Raw genomic sequence first — 11,791 nt, 5'->3', positions numbered from 1 at the left:
GAACACTTTAATTAATTTCTAGTTTCCAGGTTGAAGTTAATTTTTGCATATCAGAAATGACACTCATTTTTAATCTAAAGAAGATGCTGAATTTAAACATGCACCATCTAAAAGAGAACTGTCTATGGGTTTAATTACCATGACCTACTATTTTTATCATCTCATTTATTTGGATTCTCCTAATCACAGAGACCCAGAATTCAGATCATATTAAAATATTCATAACTTTAAGATTTAGTTTGGCTTTAAATAGATAGTCTCTCTTGAAAAATCAGCATAAATAAAATGATTGCTAATACATTTCAAAACTCACATTTACCTTCCATATTTAATTTAATTCTTTTTCCTTACATTATCTCTTAGTTTTTCTAGTTCTGAAGTATTGTATTTCAAACTTCCACTAAAGTGACATCTTCTTTTTGTATCTACTGGATAGCACTTAACTAAACCATTGCAATTCATACTTTGGGAAGTAGCGTCATAGGAATTTAAAGTAAGAATTTCTAAGTGTCTTGCTGGACACAAACTAAGTTGTCTTTTCTAAATTGAGAGACATACTCTTCAGTAAAACAACTTATGCCAGGCAATGATCAAGACAGTTCCCACAGACTGCCGCATTCTTCTTTGTCTCCTAACTGAAAAATTAAGCAATCATCCATTCTCTTAGTTCATTTGTGAATTAAAGCACAGGGAAATTATTTTAGGTTTTCTTATTTTTTTAGACGCCTCTCTGTTCTTCAAAGACAACAGAACCCATCATAATTACATTCAGTTTGAATAGATTTTTTGAGCATAGATAATATATTTTCTTTTTTTTTTTTTTTTAAATACTTTAACAATAATCCACCTGAATACCTCCCAACCATTCTAGTTCCTAAGGAGAAAGTCACAAGATACACTGATACAGCTTTTCTTCATTTTTTTAAAAATAACTACTACATGTATATGTCTATTTATTTGCATCCATATCAACAGAAAGCTATAAATGTGTATATATATATATATATAGGTATAGGTATACAAACGGATATATGTGTGTATATAAGTATGCTTGTGTTTGGAATCATATTTTGGAGCTCTGAGATTATTCACTAAAGATGAAATATGAGCTCCTATTGCAACCTCTAAGAAAATATATTGCTAGCTTTAGATGACACAGAATTTCATTAATAATCCAAATTAGCTTTGGTGAACTGTGTTATACATTTATCTTAAGCAGACACAATACAAATAAATTAGAATAGACTTTTAAAAAAGGCAAAAATACCTATGAACTAATAGTGCATTTTAGCTGCTATAATTCTCAAAAATAGATTTTTGTATTTTATCTGGAAATTTAATATTTTAAAATATATATTCTCACACTATACTTATACTGTACATGGTCAGGGAGGAATATTAAATCTGCAAACACCTTCAGACAAAAATATAGCAATTATTTGTCTCAGGATGATAGTTGCCCCCCCCCCCTTTTTTTTTTTAAATTTTGATACAAGCATGAAATACCATGTATGACATTTATACTTGTGGCAGTTAGGATAAATGGCCTCAGCTAAAAGACTGCTACACTAGTTTTCATAGATGTTGTATCTGTATTTATAAATCTCTCTCTATGGTGTCTGTAGTTGTTTCTTCTTTTTTCCTGCAAATTCACTGCCAGACTGAAATATGCTTATCCTAAAGGCTTTGGCAGAATTCCAGATCATTTCAGCACAAACATCAGAGCTCCTTTAAGCAGAAGAGGACAAGGAAAAAAAACATTGTTTTCAGAATTTACCCTTGACATACTGGCAAGTGATACAAGGATGAATCAAGAGACAAGATGAAACTCAAGAGCTCTGTGTTTAGCTTGTGAATTGAGAAGTGGAAAGTGAATGAAAAGTTGCTGTTGGTGAGTTTCCTAAAATCCCTCTCCTCTGCCTCAAATGCTGCAGATTTCAAGAAATGACACTGTATAAACTCTAGATGAGACCCTTATTAAAGAATACTTGAAGAATACAGTTTACATTTGCTTTTAGATTTTCCACTTAGCTGGAAATTTACCACACCAGGCTTTTCTCTGTGACATTCACTGCAAATTCTGTTGGTACTCTTCATTAATATTGCCATTATTATCATTATTAATACACTTGAGACAAAAAGTTCAGCTATTGATAAGCAAAAAGATAAAAAGTGTGTGGTTTTTTCCCCCTCTGTTAAAAGAAGAAAGGTGTCGTGCTTTTCTCTGAATTGTTTAAGCTACCCTATGCTTTGGCAAACAACTGAGTCTCAGAATAGGCACTCTACCTCTGAAACAGCCAAATTTTAGGCTTCTACAAAGCAGGGATCCCAGCTTATCTTTTCAGTAGGCTGCCAGAGAGCCTCAAACCCTCAAGGCCTTGGAAATTCAAGCTGTTTCATAAGGAAGTTGCAGGCTATGCTGGGAGCCTGTCTTAAAAAATCATGAGCAGGGAGACCAAACTCCCTGTCTGTCAGCTCATGGTTAACGTGTCAGGTGGATGACCAAAGTGTTGGGCTAAAAGTCTTGCTGGAAACCAGATACCTGCTTGCAGAGTGGGCTTTTAACTTGCCTTTCAGGAAAGGTTATCTTCAAACTTGAGTTCTGATACATTTCCCTTGTGAACATGGAAACTTTGCCATTAAGACATAACAGAAAATTCAAGTAAAAATTATTTGGGTTTCATATGTTTGCTGTGTGTTTTGAAGGTTGTTGTTTCAGACTCTGAAGTCAGATCTAAAATAGTGTTGAGCTTTCACATGTTTTCTAGTACGTGTTCTAAAATGTGATTCCAGATTTAGGTATCCACTATTAATGGTAAATATTGATATTATATTAAATTCTCATATACTTAATGGCATATTGTGAAAATACAATAATCTCTTATGTTTGTGGAGCACTTGGCATTGTAGTGGTAAATACCATAAAAAAGATTTAGGAATAAATTAGCTTTTATCCTCGGAGTTGGGTTTGAACAGAATGCTACAAATGAAGGCTGAAGCTCCATATTGAACTTTTCCAAAAAAAAAAAAAAAACCCAAACCACCAAAATCTTCAATAACTCTTCCTTGAACAAAAAGTATTCATCCTCTACAGAGAATGAGATTATGTTGCTATGAGAAAATGTGATTTATGTAACTAGAATGCATTACAGTGCATTAACACCAGTTGGCTGAACTGTGAAGGTAGAGGTTGAATTTCTCGACTTTGCCATTTAATAAACTTAAGCAGCTGCTGTGATATGGATGTGTGGGGGAAGAAAGGTAATCTCGTGGTTACCAGCTGTAGCAGGCTCTGCTTTTGGATGCAATCTAAAGCAATGTTCCATTAAATATTTTCACCGCTGTTACTGAAAAGACACCTTTCTGCTCAGCAAACACGTAGCAACATCAGACCTGTCTGCTGAATAAAAAACGGCTTTAAAACAAAAGAAAATAAACAAGTGCTCTCCCAGACAACTCAACTTTTCCAAGAGCAAAAAACAACACAAATTGAATATAAAAACTGTGACCATGGCAGATTATAAAAAAATGTTTGTCTTTAATCGTTGGAATGTCAAAATGAAAATAGCGACATGAAATGAGAACTACATGATGTTTTATCACTGACAGCTAGTATCTGTGTAACATATACAATTTACTATGCAGGTTGTTATTCCCTAGGTATAATGTTAAATAGGTCTTTGTGAATGGGAATTCAAACGTTTCCAGAAATTTCCAGAAACTAAAATAAGTGCAGAATATTAATGGGAAAAAAATATAATTACTTAGTCTAAATGACGCTATGTGCCTCCCATAGACTTAGACTGGAAGGCTGAGCACATTGCCAGATTAAAAAGAAGGACAAAGTTTTTCTTCAATTTCAGGAGCAGAACTGAGGGAAATGAGGTCTGCAGAGCTATTTCCTAAAGTGTTGAGGCTGTGAAGTATTTTGACTCTAAACATTTTTAGCCTGGAGAAAAGTGTATTGTGGAAAAGGAACAAAATAGGATATTTACCTAAGAAACAAAATAGCAACATTGTAAAGCCATTAGTAACTTCAGCCAGAATTTCTCGGTACTAAGTAAATCTGAATGAATTGTAGAGATGTCATTTTGGTGGCAACAATGGTAAAGCTATTATTTCTCCTCCTTTTTTTCAAAGATATTTCTGTACCTTTAAATTTTGGTTGCTAGGTCATTATTTCTGTTTACCTATTTTAAATTATTTCCCATAATAAATAATGTATTGGCTTCTTTTTACAAATGCTTTCCGGACATAGACATCATGTTTTCAATTTGCAGCTACATTTTGCAGTATAAATGTTACATTTCCTGTTCATGCATTAGTTCCTCCCATTGTACCAAATGTACCTAAGAGATATAGGGTCTTTTTACATACTGGGAATGCTTTTGCTTTTAGGCAAAACTAAACAGTACATGTATCTGTCATTGAAGTCATGTATGTACAACACTTTTGTTTCAGTGGCCATTGACTCAGCTCTCTAATGTTTACTTGTTAAATGTATCTTTATACAATGAGGATAGTAAAAACATTTGCAATGATGGACCACCTATGAGATCAAACTTAATTTCCAACTACCAGTTCCATACCATTCTTAATGACTGTCTTTTTTATTAGCTATGAGATAACTGCCAGATGTGCTAAGTCACCTCCAATTGTTCCATAACTGGGCTTGATTAACAGGATGCTTAGCTATAAATTTAGATCAGGTTTACTAGAAGTTGCAATTTGTTCAAATATTGTGTTGCCAAGAGTTTTATGTCCGTAGTTTCTATATATTTAATGGTACCAAGCTTTAATTTTCATCTTAAAGCACCCACTGGTCACTCTAATACTTTTACTGATTTTCTTCAAGGATAGCTTACAGATTTCACAGCATTTTGAAATGTTTCTCATTAATCCAACCCTGGCTAAGAATGTGAAGCTGAGGCTGTGTGCTGCTAGGTGAACACAAGACTAACAGTAGGTGCATGCTAATGAATACATACAGCAGGAAGGAGGAAATTCAAACATGGTACCTCACAGCCATGACTGAACAGAGCACCATTCTGACAAGTTCACATCTAGCAAAAGTGACAGCACTGATAAAGAGCTGGCAAAATACCTAGCTCAGGAAACTTGTAGCTCCCTTACACCACAGGATGGTAGAAGGCGGTGATTCTAGAATACAAGGCATCACAGGAAGTGAGGCATCAGGCTGGTTTATGAAGAAAGTAAAATCAGATGTCTAAGTGTAATATTCAGTGCAATTTGCCATGTTTTGCTCCTAAGAGATGGATTTTCTTCCCTGGAAAGGCATTTTGTTAGGCATACCTGTTGCTCATGCCTCTGCTTCTCTTACATGGCTGTTTCCATGCACAAAATGGTGTCACAATGTCAGATGTCAACACTAGATTCGTCTCATAATCTGTGAACATTTTTGCCCTGAACGTTGTTCCATTAGCACTAGTGTTTCACTTTTAAAGACATTAGAACAAAATACAAAATCAAGGAGTGAAAGCTGTTCTTGTGAGTACCTAATGCAAATTTAATAAAATACTCGTGTTCACTTATCTGGAAACAGAACTTAGTTCTACAGGCACAGCAATGCTTCTCCCTGCGATCTTAACTAGTCATGACCTTAACCAATCATACGGGTTCAAGAAAAGAAAGATCTGTCCAGAATCTTTCTAGGATCAATTCAATATCAGAAATTTGCTGTACATGGCAACACAGTCTGGGATTTCACAAAGGTCATGTGCAATAAAGCTATCAAGTAAAAATATCTGTAAGTGGGGCCAGTGACCCCTGCTTCTTTGGCACAATCTCAAAGCCAAGTAAGGTTACCTAGGCAAGCAAGTGTGCAGACAGTCCCAGCTTCACTGGATTTTAAAGGTTTGAGAAACTAAGAGTCCTTGCAGCTCAGCATCAAAATGGCACAAAACAGCTGAGCAGAAATGTAGGAATAAATATTACATAAGCTCCAGTTACTCCTGGGAGCTTCATTCACTTTACAGATCATAATATCAACTCCCTTAGATCTGAAAAGCCTATTTTTAAACTAAAGATGCTATTTATAAACTTGCCCTAAATCAAGAAGTCCACGTGTACATTAAATTTAAATAGCGTGATGGGCCTGTGGGTTTTTGCTTCTGATTAGCAACTTAACCCACATGCTGCAGGTGGCGATGCAATGAAATATGAATGGCTTAAAGCCCACAATGCACGTTTTAGCTTTAAATGCAGGGAGGAAAACCTCCCTTTCTCTTTCCTTTTAAACTGAAAAAAGACCCTGTGTTATTTAGCAATTTTCGTAAATCCTCTTTCAAAAGTCTCTCATAATGGAAGGGATTTTCAGATCCACTGTAATCTAGTTGGAATACTAATGAAGCCAACTGTGTAATTATAGACAGAACAATTGCCTATAGCTGTAACGATATTGGGATGGTAGCTTGATAGCACTGAAGTGAAAGAATTAAATATTTACAGTTCAGACTCATTAAGTCTTGCTAAGGTAGAGATTCTGAGTGTCACAGAACTTCAGATGCTGCAAGGACCTAAGTAGCCTCAACTTTTAACTTTAGCTGATAGAAATCCAGGGTGCTGAATGTTACAGGTCTGAACAGCTGGCAAACTGTGTAACAGTATATTTGAAAGATAGGATTTAATTATTATTATTTTTTAATCCATGTTATCAGAACTACCTGTAATGCTTTATTCCAATGTGCTATAGGTTGAAGAAAATCTGACATAATCAGCACAGCATGAATGAAAGATCACACTGATGCACTCTGAAAAGAAAATGTTATACTGTATTTAGATTATACTAATTACCATACAGAAACTTCCAGGGAAGCTACAGCAGGTATTTAATTTGAAATGCCTATGCCATCTTCTGGCCAAGAAAATTAGATGCATGGAAGAGTAATTGGCAGAAAATGGCAGTGAGGAATTACATAATGCTCAGCATAAAGGAATGGAGGATTTGGGTGTCAGGTCTGTACTGGCTGTAGCCAAACAGTATGTAGATGTGATTACGTAGTTCTGCAGATATGCAGATGACACAGAGTTTTCTGTGACTTTATCACCTGCTATCACACCTTTTTCTGTGGTTCCATGGCCCACATGTGAGTGAGATAGCTACTACACTCCTTCTTGCAGTCTAAAAGAATTTGTCAGTGCTATTCTTGGTGCTTCAGTCATGAGAGAAAAGTGATGTGAGTTTTACTGTCAGGCAGAGAAAGGAATTGAGTACATATGCTGGGCGACTGCTACAGACTTGGGGATGTACCTTGCCTCTGGCAGTTCTGTGTGACATGTCAGGGCTGCTTGGAAAATGTCTCTTGTATTGGACCTCTCATAGGATAGGAGTGCTTAGCTTGTACTAAGCAGATTTAGTAGGTGCATGGGACATTGAACACAGCAGTGGCGAGACTGAGGTATTGCTGGGTGTGCTGAGAAGGGCAATGTTAGCCACTGGATGAATTCGTGAGCCATGAAATATAACGCACCCAAGAAAAGAAAAGCAGCAGTAAAGAAAAGCCTGGGCTACCATTGTACATTTAAGCACCTAATGCAGCAGTAGACGGGACTTGACTGAAGTCCTCTTGTGGGTCTAATCCTAAAGATCTAGTGGTGGTCAGGGTTTGGGTCTTTTGAAGAATTTTTATGAAGTGCAGGCTGAAAAAGGATTTTAAATACTAGCAGTCTGAGCTAATACTGAACCTTAAGATACACTCATCATTCAGTTAAATTATGCAGTGCCATGAAATATTTTGCCTTGGGAGTCTACATAGTACATTCATATCCAAGATACTTTGCTTTAGAAGCAGCAGCAAACTGAACATTACTTTCTGTTCTTATATCTATTCTATCAGAATAACATCTAGCTAATACGCATTTTCTTTGGTATGAAGATTGCATTACACTGCCATTGTCATACACATTTTTAGTTTTATAATCTAGAAGTAACAGTTGAAAGTGACTCTTGTTTTTAGTTTTTTAAACACTTCATTGACAAATCTCCAGTAGATGTTGATAAAATAAACACAGTTTAATTGCTATTTGACATAAGTTTGAAGTGCTGTATGCATATTTCCTGATACTCAGATATCACTGTAGTTCTGTGCTTCATTCAGTGAGTAAACGTGTACTTTGCCAGTTCTAAGGGTGTTCTTCACCTAAATGCATAACTCATGACAATTAATCCAGTCAGATGCAATTCTGTTTAAATCATTCTTAACATAAATTTTGTTCTGCCTACCCAAGCTAGGGAAGAGGATGAGCATAACAAAATATCCAGAAGGCTGGTACAGACATTTAAGAGAATAAACAAACCCTTCTGTCTCACAGGTGGAAGTGAGAAACCAGGGCAAGAAGACATAGTGGTGGAGGTCTCAAGTTCTTCAACCCTGGTTTTGTCACTGTTATCTGCCTGGACTATTTCTTCTGCACTTCATTGGGCTGGTGTGATTTCAAGGTCATGGCATCTATTCCCTTTGAACATGAGCCCCCTTCCCATGATGACAGTATTTCAGAAACCAAATAGATTTGCCTGAGTAACTTATCCACTTTTACAGAAGGGATATTCCTGCTTCTGATCTGATCTTTTCTCTCTCTCATTTTCATGATTCATTTGGGAGGAAAAAAAATCCGACAGAACAGCCTGTTTTCCAACAATGTATTGCCTAGATGTTACAGAACACTGAGGCTGTCATCCCAGTTCAGCTGTATGAAGCCGATTACAATAACAATACTGCTGATGTCAGAGGATCACACTACTGAACAGCATCGCAGCACCGTAAGGACAGGAGTACATCTTCCCCCTTCAGTTCTATTTGCACTGAAGACTGGAAATAAATGGAAGGACAATAAAATGGTGCTATCACAGCTTAGATAAACAAAACTAATAATGCATTTCAGAGACTAAAACAAAGGGAAAGGAAGAAGCAGAAAATGGCAGAGATGGATGCATGTGAAATATAGTGATGGTTTTTATTTGTACAAAATCTCATAGATCTGTCAGGATAATTGCTAGAAAATGGAATGACACAGCCTTTTCCCATCCAAGTTCATATTTTGAGAAAGTAAGTAGGAAAAAACAAGGTGAAGACAGCCACACAGCTGACAGCAGGCTTCCATACTGTAAATATGAAATCACTTTCCTGAGTCACTTTTGAAAGTCACAGTCTTATGCAACAGGGTTTTATAGCTGAATTTGTAAAAAAAAAAAAATACTATTCATGGGAAGAAAAAGAAGTTAAAAAACCCTGAAGAGTACAAAATAATCCATCTTCTTTCTGTTATGACTAATAACAGTATAGGTGGTCATTCAATCAATCCCATGTTTAACTGAGAGTCCACAGTAGAGAGCAATGCCAATTAAATGAGGTCATAAAACAGTCTTCCCAGTTCTTTCTCCAAAAATCAGCAATGGTGGGACATCTGTCAGGAAACTGGAAAATAGTGTGGAAAATTTGACTTAGACATAGTTAGACTTATGTGTATTTACTATCAGTCCTCTATCCCTTCCCTATTTCTCTGTTGTTTTTCTTCCTTCTCTTATCATCTTCTCTCCTTACCTCCTTAACACAAAATGTACATTCCCAACATAAATCTTTTTCCTCTCTTCTTTCCCCTCCCTTCTTTGTTTTCAAAAGTTTCTTAGAAAAGTTGAGAAGACACAGAAAACTCCTGTATTACTCTAGGCTTAGTGGTTCTAGGCAAGTGGTTTTGGTATAATTACCAAATGACACAATTACAATGCAAATACAAATTACAATGCAAAAATGCAGCTGCCTCCAGCTCTTCCTGCCTCCCTTTCATATCTTCTTTCTGTACTGTGCTACAGTAAAAAGCCAGGAGTGGAATGGTCCCAGACTACATGGGGCAAGTGCAATGGTGTCAGGTATCATTGGAAATTCACTAGAATTAGAATAACCGCTATTTTAATTGCAACAGTAGTGGGGTTTGTTGGTGAAAGTAATTCACAGTAGCAAGAGGATAACTCTTGTATAGCATGGGACATTCATTTAGCACTGGAAACTGAAAGAAAGACCGTGAAGTGGAACTTAGACATGCATGGCAGCAAGGCCAAGGCTATTAACATCTGTCTTCTCTATTGCTTGTCCATTCCTCTTTATGAAAAAAAAATGGGAAAACGACAACTCTAGATTATGGGAGAGTGAAGACACCATGATGAGTAGTTCCCTTCCTCTGTAAAGACTTATCACTGAGAAATGTACTCTATAGACCAGCTAGTAGACTGTTCTAATCCAGCACTGAAATACCTACACTATCCTCCTGTGTATGGCCATAGCTTGCCAGAAGAATCCCTTTCTTAGCTTGTGCCTTTGTAATTTGGTGACCATCCACACCCGCTGTAGAGCTCTGCACCTGCCACACTGCGGTGAAAATAGGGTGAGAAATACAAATTAAACCTAAAGTATTTAAACTGAGTGTCAATCAAATTCAAAATATGACAAGGCAACAATTCAGGTTTCAGACAGCTTTCTTAGAAAGAACGTGTTGGTGGGAGAAATCTGTGCAGGATTGCTGCAGCAAGCAATTAAAATGATAGCCCTGACAATTTAAGTGTGTCAAAAGCTTATAAGCAGGGGTATATTTTAGCCCTTTGTATAATTTAAAATACCATGGATTTATATATATGATACAAGATAGGCTTATGAGAAATTGATGGAATTAGGTAGTTTATTCACTATTGCCCTTATTCGTACAGGTGATTAATTACCAGATTTTTAGCACCTCTATAGTATAATTGACTCAGAAACAATGTTTGTTTGCCTATATGAGATGTATTTTTTAAAATAGCTTGTTGATAAAACCTCAGGCAATAGTTGATATTTTACATTGGAGGAGGGGGAATGAAGGCATTGCACTATCTGAAGTAAAATATATTTAAAAAAAATAGGGCAAATAGGAAATTTCTCTGCACCTAAACTTTATTTATTTATTTAGTTTTTGCTAAATATCTAATTTCTAGGGCTCTTACAGAACAAAAATTGATTAAAAGAAAACTTTTTCTCAGTATTCTAATACTATCCCCAGTACTTTTGGTATTAGTCTGCTGAATTTGACAGGTCTTTCCGCAACATAGCATGATGAGCTTATATAATTGAGGTCTGCCTCTTAAAGGGACTTTCCTTCTCTTTGGTAAATACTGCCATACAACTAAAATTTTTCAATAACCTCTTGGTTAGTTAATTAGAAAATACATGACTTTAATGCATATTAGAAATGAAACGGAGTTAGAATTTATGCCATTTATCCTATGAATATTACATGAAATTCTTTACTAAGTGCTCACTTACATGGGGGCAAGCAGGTTGGTGTGATGATGAATTTGCCAAAAATTATATCCTTAGTAGTAAGCTTATGACTAGATACAATTAGCTAAAATGATTTAGCTACTTCTTGTACTGACTTCAGACAAGTTGAACTAGTGTGACTGAGGAAAAAGAAGGTTCTGGTTACTGAATATATCTCATAATTTGACTATTGAATTATTATTCCTCTCCAACTTGTTTTAGTTACTCCCATGTTGTACAGGTTGTTGTATAGTTTTTTTCCTTTTTTTTTTTTTTTCTCTCTGTTGGTTTCATGAATTATAGTGTGGATTCATGAATAATAGTGTGGACTTTTTCAGAAAGCATTTTATTTTTCTGTTGTTTAAGTCTAAACCATCTCTTTATCAAGGGATGTAGTCAAAGGACAATGCGGCCAGGACACAGCTAAATATAGAGAAATTTATAAATATTTCTGGGTGTACCTGTGTATGTCTTTAGAATGTATC

The 11,791-nt window shown here is 35.9% G+C and overlaps 1 protein-coding gene and 2 long non-coding RNA genes across 7 annotated transcripts in view; 1 reads left to right on the top strand and 2 right to left on the bottom strand.

The window, feature by feature from the left end:
* LOC308194868 overlaps positions 1-11,791 on the top strand; it is a 126,085-nt gene that overhangs the window by 38,649 nt on the left and 75,645 nt on the right. The gene's annotated exons all lie outside the window — the stretch shown is intronic.
* The window catches only part of MTNR1A (melatonin receptor 1A), a 47,724-nt gene that overhangs the window by 3,571 nt on the left and 32,362 nt on the right, over positions 1-11,791 (bottom strand). The window lies entirely within an intron of this gene.
* LOC308194867 overlaps positions 1,920-11,791 on the bottom strand; it is a 40,456-nt gene continuing 30,584 nt past the window's right edge. The window contains exons 3-4 of the long non-coding RNA XR_013950947.1: positions 10,273-10,382; positions 1,920-9,434 (exon numbers count right to left, since the gene is read on the bottom strand). This is a non-coding gene — a long non-coding RNA (uncharacterized lncRNA). The remainder of the gene's footprint in view (positions 9,435-10,272; positions 10,383-11,791) is intronic.

This window comes from Anser brachyrhynchus (genome assembly GCF_964034855.1).
Source record: "Anser brachyrhynchus genome assembly, chromosome: 4".
Taxonomy (NCBI): Eukaryota; Metazoa; Chordata; class Aves; order Anseriformes; family Anatidae; genus Anser; species Anser brachyrhynchus.
The sequence above is the reverse complement of the archived record's forward strand: the minus strand, read 5'-3'. Positions and strand labels throughout refer to the sequence as shown.